The 21907-nt window shown below is 35.7% G+C and overlaps 1 protein-coding gene and 1 pseudogene across 1 annotated transcript in view; one reads left to right on the top strand and one right to left on the bottom strand.

Moving 5' to 3' along the window:
* UBL3 (ubiquitin like 3) overlaps positions 1-21907 on the bottom strand; it is a 67609-nt gene that overhangs the window by 36678 nt on the left and 9024 nt on the right. The window lies entirely within an intron of this gene.
* On the top strand, positions 1091-1559 carry LOC123925075 (annotated as a pseudogene).

Raw genomic sequence — 21907 nt, forward strand, 5'->3', positions numbered from 1 at the left:
AAAATATTTGCTTCATTATAAATACTAAGTGAGGAGTTCTTTAGCTTTAATACCAACTGTATGTAAAAAAGGTATTAAAAAACACTTCCTCCATTCTAAAATTTGCTTCTGTGTATACATGGCCATTGTCTGAAAAGATATATTGTCCTTGGCTTTGTCATCTCTCCTGACTCAGTGATACATGTGCATACTCATAATTCATTTTTTTGTTTTATGATTGGTAATGCTTTATTCAGTAGCTTCTCTGTCAATGAAGCAGTTTTAGGCTTTACTATAATAACTTCTTTTTTTCCTACTGTGGGGCTGCATTTCTTAATAATATTTAATATATCTCATATTATATTCAATTATAATTATCAATGTAAATTTAATGAAATCTAAATACAGATTGAGTTATTTCTGATGAATATTTAACATCTAAATTGAGATATGCTATAAACAGACTTCAAAGACTTGGTATGAAAAAAACCTGTAATATACCATTAATTTTATTTTAATTACCTGTTGAAATAATAATATTTTATATATTGAGTTAAAAATATTATTAATTTCACCCATTTACTTTTTAGTGCGGCTACCAGAAAGTTTAAAATTACATATATTTGGTTACATTATATTTTTACTGACAGTGCTGTTCTTTAAATAATCACTTTTAAACAAATTGTGAATAGGATTTATGACATTCAAAACTCCCTATTATATCTACTTGGAGAGAGCTACTTACTACATTACTTGATGTCTGTTTTATAAAGATCTATGTCAGAAATCTCACACTTAGTGCCAACAAAAACAATTTCCTTTTCCTAAGCAACTGGTAAAGTTCTGCTTTACAATGTTAATCTTACTATAAATGAGGTATCCATTTTTGCTTTGCCCACAGGAAGCTCAGAGCCAAATAAAAGCCAAACTGTAATAATTTTAAAGAGTCTACAGGAACAAGACTCTACCCACCCTTACTTAGTTTTCTCTCTTACTTTTTTCTTTGCTCAGATTTTATTTTTCTTTTTAAAAGACACACATCTTTTTTTGTTGTCATGAGTTCAGAAGTAACCTTGAATAAGAATCAAAGCCTGGAGTCTCTTTTCCTCTCCGGCTGCTTGAAGCTCGGCCGCCATCATGAACGACACAGTAACTATCTGGACCAGGAAGTTCATGACCAACAGACTACTTCAGCGCAAACAAATGGTTACTGATGTCCTTCATCCTGGAAAGGCAACAGTACCTAAGACAGAAATTCAGGAAAAACTAGCCAAAATGTACAAGACCACACCAGATGTCATATTTGTATTTGGATTCAGACCCCATTTTGGTGGTGGCAAGACAACTGGCTTTGGCATGATTCCTTGGATTATGCAAAGAAAAATGAACCCAAACATAGACTTGCAAGACATGGTCTGTATGAGAAGAAAAAAGACCTCAAGAAAACAGCGAAAGAGTGCAAGAACAGAATGAAGAAAGTCAGGGGGACTGTGAAAGCCAGTGTTGGTGCTGGCAAAAAGAAGTGAGCTGGAGATTGGACAACAGAAGGAGTAAAGATGCTGCAGTGGCTTTATCTGTGATGACTGGCAGATTTTTCATGAGTGGATTAATAAACTAAGAATGTTCCAGAAAAAAAAAAAGAATCAAAGCCTGGATAAACACTAAAACAACTCAAGACAAAGGCAAACTCAGTTAAGGAAAATATAAAAAATTGTATTCAATGCTTCAAAATGCTATTTCTCATTTATTTCTCATTTTCTAATGCACTATGCACAGTTCATTTATTTCAGTGAAAATAAAGCAACTTTAATCAACATACCACAACACTCATATATTTTGGAGAAGGAAAACCAAAATCATTTTGAAATAAGATGAAAATCCTTGGAGGAAAAGGTGTCATCAGTGAATATTAGTGATACTGTTCTGCCTATCTAATGAAATAATGTTTACCGTAACAAAAGAAATAATCCAAATCAGGCTCCTCAATTTATTCATGGGAATTCATTCCTATTCTGAATGAATACAACCAACCTAAGAGGAAAGATGAGTTTTGGGTCTAACTTAGAAGCTTTAAGGGGAAAAAAAATTATGTACTGTTATTCGGATATAGAGCTTGTGAAATTATTTATTTTACAGCCAATATGAATAGATATAGGTTGATCTAATTACCTCAAGTATCATACATAGCAACAAAATCTTTACATATTCACATATTTTACTCTTCAGTCCTTAACTAAAACAGCCCACCTTCTGGCTTACAAAGAAAACAAATTTCTGGGGCACTTAGGTCAGTTGGGTAAGCGTCTGCCTTCCACTCAGGTCATGATCCCAGGGTTCTGGGATGGAGAGGAGCCTGCTCCTCCCTTCCACTTGTGCTATCTCTCCACTCTCTCTCAAATAAATAAAATCTCAAAAAAAAAAAAAAAAAAAAAAAAAGAATGAAAAAAAAGAAAAGAAAAAGAAAAAACAAATTTCTATTGAACCAAAAAGAAAACTTAATCCAGAGGGGCGCCTGGGTGGCTCAGCGGGTTAAAGCCTCTGCCTTCGGCTCAGGTCATGGTCCCGGGGTCCTGGGATCGAGCCCCGCGTCGGGCTCTCTGCTTGGTTGGGAGCCTGCTTCCTCCTCTCTCTCTCTCTCTCTCTGCCTGCCTCTCTGCCTACTTGTAATCTCTATCTGTCAAATAAATAAATCTTAAAAAAAAAAAAAAAGAAAAAGAAAACTTAATCCAGAAATGAAACTCTTGATAACAACCTGAAAGTTTGCTCAAAGTTTCCTATTCTTCACATAAATAAATCACTTAATATACAGAGATACACACTAATATGTAATAAGAAACAATGGTAAAATTCCTGGGATCGAGTCCCACATCCGGCTCTCTGCTCGGCAGGGAGCCTGCTTCCGTCTCTCTCTCTCTCTCTCTCTCTGCCTGCCTCTCTGCCTACTTGTGATCTCTCTCTCTCGCTGTCAAATAAATAAATAAAATCTTTTTAAAAAAAAAATTGTATTTCTGAAATTCCAAGCCAAATTTTGGACAGGGTAACAGAGAGAAAAACTAATACTCTTTCAACAGTTAATCCCATATTTATTGAACACCCACTTTTCTAAGCTGGACATGTCCCATGCTCTCACTGGAGAGACCAGAGTCTGATGAAAGCATGGCCTAGGTAGGCTGTTTGTTGTCTAGGAATTCAGATCTACAGGGGCCACTAAAGCAATACTGGCCGTTTTTTGGCTGCAGTCAGCTCAAGTTCCACAAGTGGACAGTTAGAGATTTTTTCTAAATTTTAAATGCCCTCTAGAAAGTTGTCTGGTTCAGAAAAATCATAAATTAAAACTACCAAGATTTGGGAAATGTTTTGTCTAAGTATTTTTATAAAATTGATCTTGCTTCAACCAGTAGAAATGAATAAGGTATTTGTTCCTACACAAAAACATTACAAAAAATTTATCCTTTTCCATTAAACATATGTTGAGCAAATATTTAAAGAATGTTATTAGTTCCCAATCCACATAAATTGGCCTAACTCTGGGCAAAAAAAGTAGAAACTGAAATGTAACTCAACACTACAACAGAAATCTTGTGTCATCAGGCACAGAGAAAAAGCACCAACACAGACTTAAAAGGGTCTACAACAGTACCCCCAAAGAAAGAGACTCCTAAAGCTGAGACCTAGGAGTTAGTCAAGTGGGAAGTAGGTTGGGGTGGACAGTGGGGGAGAGATGGGCTGGGATACCTCTTAAAATAAACCTGCTTCAAACTTCTGAAATCCTCTAAGTCTGAATGCTATGAAATTATAAATACACATACCCCACAAAATTGCCATGAATTACCAATCTGCCATGAATCAAAAGATATTAACATTAAAACTACTTCACTAAGTTAGAAACGTCCTGAACAAATAAATGTGAGAGGGTCAGAAGCCATGGAATGTACACAACCTACAACAAAACTAAAAATATCACTTTATTTTCAGTCTTCTGAATGCCCCAAATATGAATTATCTTCTCAAATGAGAACCACAGGACAAAAATTCCAGTTGGGGTGCCTGTGTGGCTCAGTTGGTTGAAAGTCCAACTCTCCATTTTGGCTCAGGTCAGGAGCTCAGGGTCTTGAGATCTCAAGCTCCGTGCTGGCTGTGAAGCTTGCTTAAGACTCTTTCTCCCTCTCTGTGCCTCCCAACCCCCTCGTGCGCATGCGCACTCTTTAAAAAAAAATTTTTTTTTCAGGCAACATTCCTGGCAGCTTGTGGAAATTCACAATTGTGCTTCCCGAACCACAATGAGATCTATCTCTAAGTTACAAGATAAGTTCGATGCATGGGCAAACAACTGACTTTATCATTCAAAGGTTGATTAAATGGACTCCAATCCAAACAGAAAAGCACTCAGTGGAAGATGTCTGAAGAACTCTAATGCAATGAAGAAAACAACCCATACATTCTTATCTCAGCTTTATCTTCTGAAGCCAACTCAAGTTGTGAACAGTTGCATAATTTACACATTTCTAATGCAGATAAGCTTAGCATCATTCAATAACTATCAAATAATCAGTCTGCATAGCCACTGTAGATATATTTATCATACAATGATGCCTTTTGGACCAATTAAGACGTTCAGGGATATTTTTCCTAAACTTGCAGGGACACTATGCTAGGAATTCTGCCACTTTTTAGGATTTCCTTTCTCAGACTTAGAAGAGATCTAAATCTATTTTTAAAAAGAATATAGGGGCACCTGGGTGGCTCAGTGGGTTAAGCCTCTGACTTTGGCTCGGGTCATGATCTCAGGGTCCTGGGATGGAGCCCCACATCAGGCTCTCTGCTCCACAAGGAGCCTGCTTCCTCCCCTCTCTCTGCCTGCCTCTCTGACTACTTGTGATCTCTCTCTCTCTGTCAAATAAATAAATAAAATCTTAAAAAAAAATAAAAAGAATATAAATGAAAGCATTTTGTAAATTGTAAAGTACTCTGTAAATATACTACAATTTTTTGGTATTAGTTAATAATATTAATGTTACTGTTACTATGTTATTTTGCATAAGGTCCCTTCTTCCTCTTGGCTAAAGCAATGTGGTACAGAAGAAACTGACTAGATTAGGAACTATAATCATAGAATTTAGGGAATTTACTTTTGGAACCAATTAATAATAGTAAGGAGTTTTTTCAGAGAAGATGCCCGTTGGGCAGCATTTCTGTCTTACCTAGAGAGTGGATCTCTTGATGATAATCAAGATAATGAAAATCTTAATCTTAAAACTGAGATAATCAGTTTTAAGCTGTTTCTAAAATGACAGTACCAACACAGACTTAAAAGGGTCTAGAACAGTGCCATCAACGCTGAACTCTGAAATCTTCTAGTAATAAACTTCATCAATTTGGTTACAAGAAATGGTGTGATTTTTTTGCTGTTTGAGACCTCTGCTGCTCTTCTGTTGGTCCTGACTAAGCTGTAGGTAGCGGGGATTGCTATATAGATGAACACTACGCAAATTAAGGATTATCTATCCTATGTTGCTTCATTTCTTGATTCAAGATATGGAACACAAGTTACCTAGAGGGCATGCAACATCCTCAAGAGCAAGATAAAGCCTGTGGTAATGCTGCTATCCTGTGGACATTCTGTGCTGAGGACTGCTTGATTCCAAGCTACAGTGCCAAATGCTAAGCCACTCCCATCTTTAAAATCATGAATAGAAGGTGAAAACATAAATTTAATCTGTCTGCTATACTGCATGCATTCTGGAATAAAGGGACAAAAGTGTTTTCTAGTTTAGATTTTGAAGGTCAATAAGGAAAGACTACTAGTAACCAACGTAGTATGCTAAATGCTTAGAATGAAAATATAAATTGTAGGGGCGCCTGAGTGGCTCAGTGGTTTGGGCCGCTGCCTTCGGCTCAGGTCATCATCTCAGGGTCCTGGGATCGAGTCCCACGTCCGGCTCTCTGCTCTAAAGGGAGCCTGCTTCCCTCTCATTCTCTCTGCCTGCCTCTCTGCCTACTTGTGATCTCTCTCTGTCAAATAAATAAATAAAATCTTTAAAAAAAAAAAAAAAAGAAAATATAAATTGTAATAATTAAATTTCAGCGTCCCTGTTTACTTTGCTTCCTGTGTGGCAGGCATGTAGAGGCAGCAGAAACCCTAAATTTTTAAAAATATGAGTTAAGCCATTTTGGGCTTGTTCTCACATTTTAATCACTGTTTTAGTCCCTTACCCACCTTGGGGGTAGAGATATAGGGCTATGATGAAAAGGCTAGTTGCAGTGATGGGAACAAGAGAACAGAGCCAAGGGAGGCACAAGAAGGGGCCATAAACAAAATAGTTCAAATGTATTAGGACAAGGTTTCTAGAGGTTTTTAATTTTTTAAATGTCAATCTGTGGTACAACTCTAAAAGCGGAAAATAATCAGAGAAAAAAATAATCTCTGGTCAACAGAAGACCAATTTTGTTAAATTCACAAGTACATGCGGCTAATTCCTACTCCAGTCCAGAAATGGGTCAAGGTTTTGAGAGATGGGAAAGCAGGAGCCTGGTAAATGGCAACCAGACATAAAGAACTGCTTTCTCTGTAAGCCAAGAATTCCAAATTAAATTTGATTCAGGGAATTTTTTAAACACTTGCTTTTATTCAGTTTAAAGTTACACAAAAAGTAACTTCTAATTTGAGCTGTTTATAAACATTTATATTTAGCTCTCCATTAACCCTTAACTGCATCAAAGAGTGAAAAAAGGAAGTTAAGCAGAAAAAGCGAAGAATTAAGAATACAGTCATATTCTACCTCTAGTTCACATACATTCACAAGCTTTTTAATTCATGATTAAGAAGTCTAATTTTAGACTGACTAAAAGTAAAAAAGATACTATCATGCACATCCTCCACTCAGGAAGAGAAAGTTAATAGTATCTGGAAAGCCTTCAAACCACAGGAATTCAGGGACACTTAACATCAATTATTTAAATAAATACTAATCTATTAGAGAGCAAAGGAAAAAGAGAACAAACTATTTAGGTCACTTGACCAGAGGTAAAAATACTACTTATTTTCTTCCTTTTCCTCTCAATAAAAAAGGAAGACAGCAACCTAATGATTTCCCAAATTAAAGCCAATCAATCATCAGAAAGAAATTTCTCTGTTCCAGAACTATTTCTAAATCTTGTGGCAATTTCTTTAGCTTTTCAAAAAGCTTGTTACTTAAAAAAAATAAATAAATAAAATAAAAAATAAAAAATCCTACTTTACAAAATACGTATATCACAAGATTGTATGTGCTTGACATTACTGCCAATGTATATATTCTGACAGTAAAGTCAAAATACTTTTCTTTTACTTCTTTCTGATGTACGATAGAAAAACTGAGAACTCTTAAGAATATCATCTAAAGTGGGATTAAAAAAGAACTTTCCTACGGATTTTCTATTTCTCAATGTTCATAAGACAAAAACCACTTTAATGCTAAACACGGTTTGCAATGTTAATTTTTCAGCATTTTCAGGTAAAAGGTAGCATAAAAATTTATCTTTATGTTTTATATCTGTAATATTTAATAATATTAGGTAATTACTGCTAATTCTAAACCTGTGATAAGTATTGTGGTAGTTTCTTTTTTTTTTTTAATAGAACCTTGATTTTTATTTTATTTTTTTTTTAAAGATTTTATTTATTTATTTGACAGAGAGAGATCACAAGCAGGCAGAGAGGCAGGCAGAGAGAGTGAGAGGGAAGCAGGCTCCCTGCCAAGCAGAGAGCCCGATGCGGGACTCGATCCCAGGACTCTGAGATCATGACCTGAGCCGAAGGCAGCGGCTTAAACCACTGAGCCACCCAGGCGCCCCTGTGGTAGTTTCTAAAGAGTCATTATCCTCTTATCATATTATCCTCATATCATATCCTATCCTACGTGTGTGTGTGTGTGTGTGTGTGTGTGTGTGTGTGTGTGTGTGTATATAATCACACATAATTTTGGTATTTGTTTCCAAATAATCCAGGAGGAGCAAGTAGAGTAGGTTTACAGATAATACATTATTGACCATGAGTTGCTAATTGTTGAAGTTGGGACATGGATACAGGTGGTTTCATCATGCTATTTTCTCCATTTTTCTCAACGTTATAATCTTAAACAGTTGGGTCAAACTGTACAGCTGATCACTTAGCTTTGGGACAGAAAACGGGCAGTCAGTGTAAGATTGAAGAGGAAAGGCCAAGCAAGACTATTTTGTTGCAATATGTATCCATTCCAGAAGTCCTGGAATAAAGAAACATGGTTATAGAGTTCAAAAGAAACACAGCCACCTGTGAACACAAGTTTCTGCCAAGTCCATAAACTAAGGAGATGGTTTTAATAGGACCAAGAATTTGGAAAAAATTAAGCCACCTATTCATGGAATTAGAAGCCCTGATATAATAAAGTAGTTACATTTTCTATAACCAATCCCAGATACCTACTGCTTACTTATAATAATAAATTAAAATACTAGGGTACTGCAAATTAAGTAATTCCTTGTTTTAGAGCGGTTTTCTAAAGTAAAATGTGCTCTTCGTTCCAACAGAACAGACATCATTTTAAAAAAGGGGAGAGGGAGTTAGGAAAGAAATGTATTAACAATTTAGAGAGAAACAATTTAGAAAGAATCCAAACTCCTCAAAAGAAGGAGCAACATTCATTAATGTTAAAGGCTAATTAAAAGACCAGAGACTTCCATTACAAGGAAGGACAATGATCCCCTTCCCCTACCCTCTTCCCCCCAGATTTTCCTATAGACAACTGCAAGGATGAAATATCAACCACTTTGGAAATATGAAAGATTTGACGAATAAACTTAATAGAATGATTTATGGTGTTTGGATAAGCCTAACAATGTCTCTTAACTTACAATACTTTGAACACATGGAAGTAGCTTCTTTAATAAAGATCCTTGTGTTAGTGTAGGGACTCAGCAACAAAGATGTACCAGAGACCAGCAGCATCTGAGAGGTCCTCAGACTTTTTATAGTAACATAAAATGAATTTTAGGCTACTCCCAGATTCCTTGCAGTCCTGGAGTTTATTGTACAATCATGGTTCCTATATTTGAAGTGGTATTAGACATTTTAAAACATTATATTAAAGGGTTTGTTTGTTTTTTTCTTGAGTTTTTTCCAAGTTACTTTTGTTCTTCCAACCTAAAAAAATCAACTATGGACATTGTTCAAATCAACATGTTAGGCTGCAACCATGCTAGAAACAATAAACTGCATGCTAAAGATAATAAAGTCAGCTCTTTAACTTTGTAAATTTAACTGCATACTACAGATATTAAAGTCAACCTTTTAGCTTTTTTGCTATTATTCACTGAATCAATGCTGCCATATTGCTCTGTAATATTACCACATGCATACATAAAATGAACTGCTTCATTTCTAATATATGTAGTATTTAATAATACAGCACAACTTCCCAGAAACCCAGAGGTGTTACATTGTCACATAATAGGCTCTAGAAACAGAAGGACTGGGTCTGAATCCTGACTCCTCCAGATGCCAGTAAATTACATAATTTCTCCATGTTTCAGTTTCCTTACCTGTAAAATGGGGATAACAGCAATACCCCGCTCATGGCACTGTTAGGGAAATGTTATTGAATTAATATGTGTGATGCACTTAGAACAGTGCCCATCTGGCCACTCAATACGTGCTAATCTAAACTGTCTTTACATATTGAAAATAACATAAATCAGACAAGAAGGCTTAATGACTTAAGCTCCAAAAGACTGAAATCTGAGCAATGTTTCAATATATCTGAGGCTTGTGTGCTTTTTAAACCTATTATTTGCAGATGACATATCTGATTTATTTCACTAAATTCATCACAGAGAAGAAGAAAATACTTTCCTCGTGACATAGCAAAGCTGTACACATATCAGGACTGAGTTTATGTTTCCTATTTACAGCTCTACTATGCCATTTCACAGTAATCACAATTTTGCGGTAACTAATCAAATTGCTTAGAAAGCCATTCTGCAAAAGTTTATTAGGTAGACCTAACTTTAAAACCTTTCAAATAAATATTGTGCTATTACTTCTTTGCAGATCTTAAATGTCACCTGGAACTCAAAGATTCTGTTCTTTCCAAAAAAACGTGCTAACTTCTTTGACTGAATTTTCTACCACCTTTCTTGTTCATTCTTTAATCATTGAATGTATCCCTTATTTACTGAATATATATTCCACAGATAGTAAGGTTGGTATGTCAATTTTACTTCCTTAATATTTCTCTAGTACAAGGCCACATAAAAACTTTAACTTTCTTTAAACTTGCTTTTGGTTAATGGTACTATACTGACATGATAAAGAAATACATAATCTGAATTACCTGATTGCACATAAATTCCCCAAACAGAATCATTAACAAACATGCTCTTTAGGAATTTAGATGTAACCAAAAGTATTTTTTAAGTAATCACCAGGTGACTGCAAATGGTCTTTTTAAAGCCCTTTGTTAAATTACTTCAGTTAGAAGATGTAGAAATCCCTCACTCAGGACTACTGAGAACCAGTGCTGCTGTTACTGATTTTGATCTAACTAACAATACCACCACTGGAATACACTGCCTTGGCTGAATATATCTGGCAAGTAAAGTAGCTCATAACTGGCAGGAACTAAACTCAGTAAGTCATAATCTTTACACAAATGTGATTTCTAAAAAGTAAATACAATGTATAAATTTTATAAAACATACATTTGGAAATTTGTTTTCACTTTATTTTTGACAAGTGGACAGGGGAGTAAATAAATTACAACAAAATTCAAAGTATAAATTGTTTAAAAAAAACTTGTGTACTATAAAGATATATATAGATCTTATCATATACCATATATGTATTTCCAAACTAGAAATAGGATAAAGCAAAGTACTAACTGGAGGGGGTTTAGAAAAAAAAAAAAAAGAAAGAAAGTTGAGTTCTTTGGTGAGATCAGAAAGCCATTAAATAAGCATTTCTGCAAATCTCAACTATAAATAAACTCGAATTCCTCCTCCTGATTCTACTAAAGTCCTCTGGTTTAGGTGAAGTTTTGCTTTGATTTGATGTTATGGAAATTAACGAATTAAAATTAGCAAAATGTTTTCAGACACATTCATATTAGACTGTACAGAATGCCCAGAAAGACTGCATCTTAAAAGAAAGTAATGGTACATATATGATGTGTTAAAAAGAAACTTACTTTATTCTTTGGACAAACTCAAAGACTTACAGGTTTTTTAATGAGTCAATGTAAACTGCCTACACATAGTTAAATTTGATCTTTAAGACCTCTCCAAATCAGAACACTCTAAAATGAATCATCAATTGCATACACACACACACCACATGCCCTAAAAAGGCTAGAGGGTAGAAAGCAAAAACATTAAGCATTTGTACTAAGTAATGGTTTATAAATGGCATTATTTTCTTTAAAATATTTTCTTTTTTACAAGTTTTACAATAATTCTCCAGCTTTCTAATTAGGTAAAAAATTAGAATAAAACAATGAAATTCAGATTTGCTTTTTATTTTATTTTTTTAATTTTTTTATTTATTTATTTGACAGACAGAGATTACAAATAGACAGAGAGGCAGGCAGTGAGTGAGAGGAAGGGAAGCAGGCTCCCTGCTGCGCACAGAGCCCGATGCGGGGCTTGATCCCAGGACCCTGGGATCATGACCTGAACTGAAGGCAGAGGCTTTAACCCACTGAGCCACCCAGGCGTCCATGAAATTCAGATTTGTAAATGAAAACACACAAAGTAAATAATTATGGCCCAAAAATGGCAAGATAAGACATTTAGAAAACACTGGTCAGGTAAATGAAGAGATCACAGAAAGGGGGTGCCTGGGTGGCTCAGTCAGTTATGTGTCAGACTCTTGATTTCCGCTCAAGTCAGGATCTCAAGGCCCTGGGATAGAGCTCGAGACTGGGCTCTGAGTTGTGCTCAGTGCCCTCAGCAGGAAGTCTGCTTGGGATGCTCTCTCCCCCCTACCTCCACTCCTCCCCTATGCACGCATGCATGCACCTTCTCTCTTTAAAATAATTAAATAAATCTTATTAAAAAAGAGATCACAGAAAGGATAAATACCATTTCATTTTACTACGTAAGATGTTATATTCATTTACTACTGAGTGACAAGCTCATTAACCTACTTGATAATGCATAATTATGATTACCTTTCCTTCGAAATAGTTTATTTAAAAAAAGAGATGCTAAGACTAACAAAACAAGGGCGGTCAAATTAGGAAAGTTATTCTTTAGCTAAAATTAATATACTGTGTTGTTTTCAAATAGAATGGAAGTGGTGGACACTACTCTTCTTGCCACTTTGCTATCTGATGTACCCATTCTCAGACATCTCTTTTGCACTTGTGATTATATCTAGTGCATTTCCCAGGAAACTGTAACTTACATAAGTTAGTCAAGTCACCTGGGAAACAAGAAAATGGTTTTACAATTTCAGGGCAGACTGCTCTCCCTTGCGTCCAACAGGAATGGCTACTTGAACTATTCTAGGAAGACTTCAGCTCTGTAGGTAGTGGTTCTAATTGAGAAACAAAGACTTCAAAAATGACTCATGTGTTGGCCTAATTTGAAAATAAAAATACAGGGGCGGCTGGGTGGCTCAGTGGGTTAAAACCTCTGCCTTCAGCTCAGGTCATGATCCCAGCGTCCTGGGATCGAGCCCCACATGGGGCTCTCTGCTTCGCAGGGCGCCTGCTTCCTCCTCTCTCTCTGACTGCTTCTCTGCCTAGTTGTGATTTCTCTCTGTCAAATAAATAAAATATTAAAAAAAAAAAAGAAAAGAAAAATACAATACGCTTACATCTGCACTATGCACAACCTAAGAGTGAATTCGTCTCTACTTTAGAATAAAGATATGTAGGAAAAGTATTTTCCTCATTTTTCCCCCTTGGTTGCCTGTCCTAAGTCTCAAAGGAGTAATGTAGACAACACTTTGGGAAATGAAAGAGCCATTTGCTTGCTTCCTATGCCAGCTGGAATGTGAAAGCACCCCTAAGAGGCAAGATGCCCCAATTTTTAGCAAAACTGTCTTTCTCTCGGTATGGAAAATTTAAAACAAAACAAAACAAAACATTATCTCTTAGTAAACCCTGCATCAAAGCATGAACTGAATGATCACTGCTGAAACAACAGCCCTACTATTAGGTAATAGAGAAATTCACCTGTACAGGATTAAAAAGAATCAATTTTAGAGCAAAAAGTACTATTAATGCCTATCCAGATTCTACACTAGCAAAGCAAAACATTTTGACAGAAAAGGTTGAGAAAAGGTAGCTGTGGACACAGAAACTAAAAAATAGTACTGACTTCAAAAAGAGTGATCATAATGAATCCTTCTATGCCTAGCACTTCAATATGGAAGAATTACAAGGAAAACACTGCTTTAACCACAGTAAAATGCTTGACAATGAGTTAAGATCCATTTAGCCTTCTCCACATTACCCCAAATGGATTTCAATTAGTCCTTATTCTTCACCTCCTTGCAATATCTGCTGTAGACCACCACTATTCCTCTTTGAGTTTTTCCTTGCATGGCTTTCACAATAATGAAACTTAGAAAAAAATTTCCCTTAACTGTTCCTGTTCTCATTTTTAAATTCTCCTATCTCTAAGTGGAGGCATTGTACTTTTGGGCTGTCCCCCATCCCCCTTGATGAATTCATGTAATGTCATATTGATAGGATTTTTTCTTCAGTTGAATGTGTACACTAATTTATATTTTCAGCCCTCTCTTCTTTCCTGAGGGCTAATTTCACATTCTTACTGGGGTTAAAGAGAGGTCAAAAACAACTCCTAGGTTCCTACACTATTTGCTCTTTTTAAAGAGAATGCTATAAGCTTGCTTACGTGTCTTTCTATGCCACTTAGACTAAAATCCAAAAAACTAAAAGAGGGGCTGTGACAGTATACATAACGAGAACAGCAAAAAATTAATGCTGACACCAAGAGAACAGAAAAATCACAAAAAATAAAACAAAACACTCAGTAATTTGGGACCATTTGGAAGATAAGCCAAAAAACCCAGTGATCTTTTTAACCCACTGAGAGAATTAATTATGTAAACCATATATAACTGCACTGTCCAATACAGTACCCATTAGCCACACAAAGCTATTTACATTTAAGTTAATTAAAATGAAATTTAAAAATTTAGTTCATGAGTCACACCAGCCATTTTGCAAGTGCTCAAAAGCCACATGCAGCCAGCAGCTACCTTACTGGACAGCACAAAAATTTTGATCAATGCAGAAAGTTCTACTGGACAAAGCTGCAGTGCTAATTCAACATTCACTGAGTATTCTCTATATAACAGGCACTGTGCTAGGTACAGGAGTATAGAGAGATGAGTAAGATAAGGCTCCTCTTGGCCCTCAAAAAGCAGATCATCCGTCTAGCAGAAGAAGCAGCTAAAAATATTTATAAGTACTAGCGTATAGGTAATAAGATTAATTCCAGACCAATTAACTAGGATTCCAATGCTTTCACCTAGCACTTCTGTAGACTGGGCCTTGTTTGTCTGGTGTTACGGTGGTACTCTAAGAAATGCTAAGACTCATCATTACCTAGAAATCTCTGGGCTCAGAACCAGAGATGCTAAGCCCTAACCAGGATGTAAGCCCCACCTCTCTGGACTTGGTGCTTTACACTGCCGCCAACGCTTGACGGAAAAAAATCCATCCTACTACTCTAATTCCCTGGTCTCTCCTAGAAGGCAGCTTTGCCTCAACTGTTAGTTGGTTTGGAGCCTCCAGCATGTGCTATACTTAGGGTGACTGAGTAGCTGACAAAGTTTCAAGATATCACCCAAGAATTAGCCCTGCAATTGGGAACAAGTCTCAGGTACAAATGGTGCAAAAAGGAGAAGCAGTGCATTCTGTAAAGAAAGAGAAGTCTATGCAAGGTTCAGAGAGAGAAGCATAAAGCTTAACAGAAAGATGTGTGTCAAGCAGGGGGTTCATCACAACACAAAGGGGTAAAAGCAAGAGATGAGGATGGATGGAAAGCAACCTCTAAGAGCCTTAATGCTACCACCTAAGGAGTCTGGCCAGGATTGGCCTATAAGTGACAGCCAGCCATTATTAAGAGGAATAGTCCAAGGACGAGATCTGTATTTTCAAAAGACAAACCTGAGTGAAAGGTGGATAGCAGTGGATAAAGGGGACCAATGTCTGAATGAAGACTTGGTTGAAGGTGGTGGAAGATAATTTAGAGGAAACGGACTTGGGAGACACTAGATAAAATTGATCAGCTCCCACTACTGAAAGAATCTATCTGGCACAAAGGACTCCAATAAATGTTTGTTGCAAAAAAAAAAAAATTGTGAGGAAGGTAATAATCACTTAGTTCACACAGAAGGAAAATAAACAAAAACCACTTTTTGTTTTGTGAGAAACACAAAAATTTAAGGTAAAAACTGGCAGAAGAAACAGTGAGACGAACAAAAAAATAACAAAGAAATCATGAGGCAGTATTCCCACAGCCCAGAATATGATTTCTTAAGATAACTGAATGGCTTGTTCTCCATCTCCTTCAGATCCATATAAAAATGTCATTATCCTAGTGAGCTCTTCCCTGAACACAATATTTAAAACTGGCCAAGATAGGCATACTCTCCTAGCATTCTCTAACCCCCTTTCCTGCTTTATTTTTCTCTGTAGTACTTACCAACACCTACTATACTCCACTTTTTACTTACTTGTTTAATGTCGTCTCCCTACTACTTAAATGTAAGCTCCATTAGGATAGGAACTTTGTTTCATTCACCACTGTACACCAAAGCCTAAAACAGTGCCTGGCATATACCATTTGCTCAACAAATACTTGCTGATTGAGTGAATAATGCAAAGAAATAAAAAGGGCAGGATTATTACATCAGACTAATAAATATAGATATAAAATGATAGCTATCACGGAAATTTTATTATTTTGAGTATTAAAAAAATCTGTATAACTGAATAGTCCTTTAAGTAAAAAAGACAAAATGTTTTCTTTAAATATGTGCTTAATATATACAATATATTCAAATATATGTAATTGATTGTAACAGTCTATTTACAGTCATAAAATAATGAGAGATTTTATAGCTTGAAAAATCATTCACCATACTTGATAGCCGCAAAAATCCTTTGTTAAGTAAAGGCAAGAAGCTGAAGTTAAAATACCAGAATATCTGTATAATCACAGAAATTAGCAATAAGACATAGTAAAGAGGATATGCTATAAGTAAGGTAATAATGGTCCAAAAGTTAGAGAATTAAAAAACAATCCAAGAACACAAAAAGCCCACCTAGCTGGTAGCTTCAGGAAAATTACCAAACATCTTAAATCCCACTTTCCTTATGAATAAAATACCACTAACACTAGAACCTACCTACCTAATGGGCTTGTTCTGAGAGTTTTCTTGGAGGATTAAACCTCTCGAGTAATAAGCTTTGTACAGTGCCTATAAGAGTCATGTATTCCTTTATATGTATTCCTTATATTATTCCTATGTATTCCTTTAATACATAACTATTCACAAAGAAATTACTATACAAAAGGCACCATACTAGATAATAGCTATAGTGACAAATGAAAGATAACGTATCTACTCTCACAGACTCTATCTATGGCCTAATGGGAAAGACAAATAAATACAAAGTGTGACAAGTTCTATGGAGGATGCTAATGAGTCCAGAGGCATAAACCCAGACAGCAAGGGACTTCAACTTTAGATATGGTCAGGAAGTATCTGTAGACATTAAAAAATAAGAAGGCATTAGCCATATAGAGAAGGCACAGAAGTATACTAATAAGTGTTGCAAGCACAGGGATTGAAATATACAAAGACTCAGCCTAACTGTGGAAAAGAGCTTGGAGCTTATTTGAAGAACTGAGAGGAACTCAGTATTACTGAAGCCTCATAAGTCAAATGAGAGATCTCAGGGACAGGAAGGAGCCAGATGATCACTCTGAAGGACCATGGTAAGGTTTTGTGACTTTATGGGAATTTATTCTTCAATGGAAAGCTGCTGAAGTTTTCTGTTTTTCAGGGGGAAAGATAATGCAATTTATGCCTTATAAACATCACTCAAGCTATTTTTGGAAATGTATTTGGGGAATGTGAATGGAAATGGAAGAATGAGTTCTAAGACTAATGCAGTAGTCCAGGACAAACAGATGATGCTTCCACCAGAGTAGTGGTATGGAGACAAAGAGCGTTGATGGATTCCAGATATATTTTGTGATGGACTAGATCTGAGGGTAAGGGAAAGGGAGGATTCAAAGATGATTCTTAGATGTCTGACTTAAAGCAACTGCTTAGCTGATGGTGGCATAGTAAGTAACATACATTAAGTATTTAATTAATTGTAGCTCTTCTTTGCCACTTTTATTCTAAATAAAAGAGAGAGCTAACTGGTGAGTATATAGCCAAAATTGAAAAAAAAAAAAAAAAAAGCAATTAGTCAAGCTATGAGGGAACAGCAGTATCAATCATATTGCCCACGGAAACTATAAAAAACAGTAAAATACAAAATAAGCAAACCCAGCTATTTGAAGGCATAGAAAGACAATCAAGAGAACCCGGACATTACGAACCAAGAGCCCAGAGAGAAGGAAAACACGCTGAGATCTCTACTTTTTCCCCTTGGGTTATTTGCCAACTACCAGTACAGGGCATAAAGGCCAAGCAGAAAACAGCATCCTGGAGTTTGCATCCGTCTCCGTGGACTGGAAAGAAAGAAACTGGAATTCTGTACTTCCAAGGTAGCCAGGAATTGAGGATCTCAGATAAAACGGAATTTCAAAGAGCAAGCCCAACATTCTGCTCAGTTTTTGCTTCCCAGAAATGTGCTGAATCATAAACAACATGGACTGAAACACAGGAAAACCCAGCAAAAAGACTGAAAGAGACTAAAAACTTAAGCAGGACTTTCATCAGCCTCGCAATATAGGTGACCCTTGCACAACATGGGGGTCAGGTGCTGATCTCTGAGCAGTCAAAAATCTGTATATAACTTCTGACTTCCCAAAACCTTTACTAATAGCCTACTGTTGACTAGAAGACTTACCAATAATTTGTAAGTTAACAGTATTATATATGTATTCAAACAAATAAAGTAAGCTAGAGAAAAGAAAATGTTGCTAAGAAAATCACAGGAAGAAAAAATACATATGTGTAAGTGGACCTGTGCAGCTCAAATCTTTGTTGTTCAAGGGTCAACTGTACCTAAAATTGCCAAGGCTTATCAAAAAAGAAGCATCTTGGTAATTACTCCAAACTTTCAAGTGAGACCACAGAAGGCCTATGTACTTCAAGGCTATTTGAATTTCCTGATGGCCCAGAATTCAGCCTCATGTCACATCAATCACTGATGAATCAAAGTGACCTATGTTTTCTAACTGCCAGAGAATATTAAAGCCTGCCTGGAGAAAGATAACATCATTCAGATCCTCTATAACTTTTCATCACAATGTTAATAAAACATTACCAGGTGTCCTCCAAAAAAGAATCAAATGATCAAAAACCAGGCAAGAGAAATAGGCTCACAGGTACTCTACGTATCAGAGTCATCAAACAGGAACATTACAATGATTAATACACTCAAGAAAACTGATGAAAACGTTGTGAGAACTTAAGCCTTTGTAAATTTTGGGCCTGAAATACAAAATACAAAATACAAACCCGAAATCAAGAACTCAATAATTGGGTATAACTGGACATTGGACAGAGAAGATATGGTAAGTGAACTTGAAATAAGTAAAAAAATATCCAACTAACACAAAGTAGGGTGGGAGTAGAAACTATGAAATGACCTAACATACATATAACTATAGTCTCAGAAGGAAAGGAGAGAACTGGGTAGAAACAATATTTAAAGAATACCAGCTAAGAAAATTCCCAAAGAAACAAAAGATAACAAGCCATAGACTCAAGATGCTCTACAAACTCTACAAATAATTACAATAAGTCATACATAAGCATACAATAGTAAAATTGCTGAAAACCAAAGACAAAGATAAAATCTAAAACACAGCCAAAGGAAAACATGGTAACCTCAAAGAAGCAACAGTAAAACCAAAAACTGACTTAACAGAAACAGAGGGAGCCAGAAGTCACAAAATAACTTGAAGGTGCAGAAAGAAGAGACGCCTTAAAAATGAAGGTAAAACAAATACATTTTTAAAGCATATGAAGACAGAGAATTTATCACCAGAAGACCTGCACTCAAAGTAATACTAAAGTTCCTTATATCAAAGGAAAATGACCCAGAAGTAAATACAGTAAAACATGAAGAAATGAAGGCTTCCAGAAGCAGTAAATGTAAGGATAAAGTGAAATGAGTAATGGCTATTTTAATAACAACATTGTTATTACTACTACTACTAGTGTTACTATTATCTCAACAGCGACAATAATGATGTCTTTGGAGGTTTAAACTAAAACAAAGCATGGAAGAGAGAAATGAGATTCAAGTATTTAAGGCCTTTGCATTTTCCTGGAAATGGTAAAGGAAGTAACTGATGGCAAACTCAAGCCAAAGATGTAAGTTGCAAACTTAAGGTTACCCATAAGGAAATAATAAAAGAATTTATAACAACAAGCTAAGAGCCAGGATATGAGGGGAAAAAAAGTTTGATTAATCCAAAAGAAAGCAAGAAATGAGGGAGGATGTTAGAACGAATGACAGTACAAGTAGAAAACAAATTGTAAAATGCTCAACTTAAGCCCCCAAAATGTATTAAGGCAATTAAATGTAGAACAACACAAATTATCAAGTTTAATAAAAAACAAAACCCAACTATATGATACTTGAAGAGATTCATCTTCATCTCTAAGGACAAAGAAAGGTTTTAAGTAAAAAGATGGGAAAAAGCCAAAAGCAAAGTACACTACATCCAAAAAAATAAGAAGTTTTAAAACAAAGATTATTACTAGAGAATGACAGTAACAGGAAGATATAATTGTGTATTTATTTGCAGTCAATAACTTAGTCTCAAAATATATAAGGCAAACTTTCAGAGAACGAAGAGGACAAAGTTGGAGATTTTAATGCACTTCTCTCAACTGAGTGAAAAAAAGAAAAAAGTAGCAATACAGTGGATTTAAACACGATTAATATAATTGACTTAAGTGACACTGAGCACAGAACACTCAAATATTCTAAAACTTGACCATAAAGCAAGTGTCAATTAATTGCACACAAAATCACAGAATAATCCTAGACCACAGTTGTATTAAACTGGATTATCAACAACAAAAAATATAGCTAGAAAAAAATCCTCCAAATGTTTAGATATTATGTAATATATTTCTGGATAACCCATGGATCAAAAAAGAAACCACAAAGGTAATTCTAAAATATTCTGAGTTGGGGTGCCTGGGTGGCTCAGTGGGTTAAAGCCTCTGCCTTTGGCTCAGGGTCCTGGGATCAATCCTCCTCTCTCTCTGCCTGCCTCTCTGCCTACTTGTGATCTCTGTCTGTCAAATAAATAAATAAAATCTTTAAAAAATAATAATAATAAAAATAAAATAAAATATTCTGAGTTGAGTGATAAATAAAATATGATATATCAAACTTGTGAGATCCAGCTAAAGTTACTGGAAAAGTTGCTTAGAGGGAAATTTCATAGACTTAAATACATACATTTAAAAAAGAAGATAGAGGGGTGCCTGGGTGGCTCAGTGGGTTAAAGCCTCTGCTTCGGCTCAGGTCATGATCTCAGGGTTCTGGGATCGAGCCCCGCATCAAGCCCCACATCAGGCTCTCTGCTCCACAGGGAGCCTGCTTCCTCTCTCTCTCTGCCTGCCTCTCTGCCTAGTTGTGATTTCTCTCTGTCAAATAAATAAAATATTTTTAAAAAATTTTTAAAAATAAAAAATAAATTAAAAAAAAGATAATGATTTGAGTATCCATCTCAAGAAACTTGAAAAAGAACAGCAAATTAAAAAAAAAAAAAAAAGAACTAGAAAGAAGGAAAGCTAAAAGCAGAACCAATTAGAAAATAAAGAACATTTTAAATTTGAAAATTGGCTCTCTGAAAACTGATCAAGATAAAGAGGAAGCACAAATTACCAATAAGCAGATTTAAAAAGCAGGTATCACTAGATACTATGAACATCAAAATAAATAAATAAAAAGCATGCAAAATCATAAACCAAGTTGGAAAATTTAGATAAAATGGACAAATCTCTTGAAAAGCAAAACTTGTCAAAACCGACACACAAGTAATAGAAACTGTGAATAGTCATATATATATATGAAATAGACTCAACAATCCCCACAAGAAAAATCCAGACGGCTTCACCAGTGAATTCTTTCAAACATTTATGAATGAAATAAAATTAATCTTCACAATCTTTTATTACAAAGAACAAAAAACATTTCCCAGCCCATTTTATGAAGACATCATGTTTGATAACTAAATCTTTACTAGTCCATCTTTTTGATGAACAAAAATGCACATACTGTAAATAAAACATAATGTAACGTATTAATAGGATAATGCATAAAAAACAACTTAAGGTTATCCAGAAGTTCAAGGATGTTTTAAACTTAAAAGTTCAAGGATGTAACTCTCCTCCTCCCCAAATTTTAACACATATCTAACACAGAGCAACAACATTCCTAAGAATTTTATCCTAAGAAAATAATCAGGGGTGGCTGGGTGGTTCAGTGGGTTAAGCATCAGATCCATGGTTTTTGCTCAGTCATGATCTCAGAGTTGCAAGATCCAGCGGAACTGTGGGCTCCATGCTCAGCCGGAAGTCTGTTTGGGATCCCCTCCCTCTTCTTCTGCCCCTCCCCAATGGGCACACATGCTCACACTAGCGGGTGCTCTCTCTCCCCCCACCCGCCCCACTCTCAAATAAATAAATCTTAAAAAAAAAAAAAAAAAAAAGAATCAAGCAAGG

The sequence above is a fragment of the Meles meles genome, chromosome 14, assembly GCF_922984935.1.
Source record: "Meles meles chromosome 14, mMelMel3.1 paternal haplotype, whole genome shotgun sequence".
Taxonomy (NCBI): domain Eukaryota; kingdom Metazoa; phylum Chordata; class Mammalia; order Carnivora; family Mustelidae; genus Meles; species Meles meles.